Raw genomic sequence first — 1,391 nt, forward strand, 5'->3', positions numbered from 1 at the left:
CCAGGGTATAGGCCACGGACAAACACTTTCCACCTTTCTCTATCCTGGGCTAGCCTCTTGATGCTATTCCCTGTCTTCCCACTTTTCGGTACATTATCGAAGAGAGTTGTCATTGTCATCTTTATCAAGTGGTTGTCTTGGACAGAGGCACTACTACACACGCATTGAAAAAAAAATATGTGAGAGGGGAATATGAAGTGGTCGTTTCGGCAGGTTTTTATGTCTTGGATAGGTGGTCGCTTGAGCAGATTCAACTGCAAGACATCATGTCTTCCTTAGGTCTAGGAAAGAGAAGAATGTCGATATTTCAATTTTATCATAATGAATCTTCTTGGAAAGTAGAATTTGTTACTTTGCATTGAGGCCTATTGTTTTCTGAGTTGTAATACATTTATTGTGTCGCAACTCGGTAGAATCTGGGGCTCGACAATTTTGGGGCATCTGGAATTATTGGTATCGTTTTGAAGCTTTGTTCATTTGACTATCTTTTCAGGAAAAAAAATACATGCCTGTCTTGAATAGAAGTCGGGATATTTATGGTTGGAAGAGGTCGGGTTCACTTTGTTTCAGGGATAAAATATTAGCCTGAAGATGGCCTCCAAAATCAGGTGATTTCCAAAGTTTGAGAGTCCTTGGATACTGAAAATTTACATTTGTTGTGCCTTCAAGCAATTTTTTTTCAGTCAAAACCACTCAGAAATAATTCTGTTTTTAAATGGACTTGAAAGATGTTGAGCCAAAATACAAGCGTTAAGGACAAAAATGGCAAAATTGAAGGAAAATTTCCGATTTCATTATTTTTACGAGCGCCTGATTCCACCAAATCTTTGATTCCACTACGATGCCTCACATTTGTATATACATGTAGTCAAAACTGTGTGAGACAGCCATCCATTGTTGAGGAGAAAAGTGGGTATTTTTTGACAGGTGGATGTATGATACACTTCATTATGGAGTAAAAGTAAGCAATGTTTGAAAAGAGAAGGGGCTGTTTGTATTAAAATTGTATAGGTGGTTGTCCTATGGGTGGTCGTAAGAGCAGTTCCACTGTACTATTAATTTAAGGCTACTGTAGGCCTGTGTCCTGAAGAGGCACAGAATAGAATAATAGACAATTTGCTCTTAGTGTTATTTTCGTTCCTTTTTTTAAAGAATATATAATTTCTTCCAAGAAATAAAAAGAGGGACGATTGACGACTTTTAGCAACTTTTTCTTTCAATTTTGTCCTCTCTAGTAATTTCAAGTTTGTCCTCTCTAGTAATACCATCCCAAGAGAAAAATTGTTATTAGAGAAATGTCTGTCTGTCTGTCTGTCTGTTTATCTATCAGTCTGTCGGTCTGTCTGTCTGTCTGTCCGTCTTTCTCACTGCCTGCTTTTTCTTATCCCCCC

This window comes from Aplysia californica, unplaced genomic scaffold (assembly GCF_000002075.1).
Source record: "Aplysia californica isolate F4 #8 unplaced genomic scaffold, AplCal3.0 scaffold00573, whole genome shotgun sequence".
NCBI lineage: Eukaryota > Metazoa > Mollusca > Gastropoda > Aplysiida > Aplysiidae > Aplysia > Aplysia californica.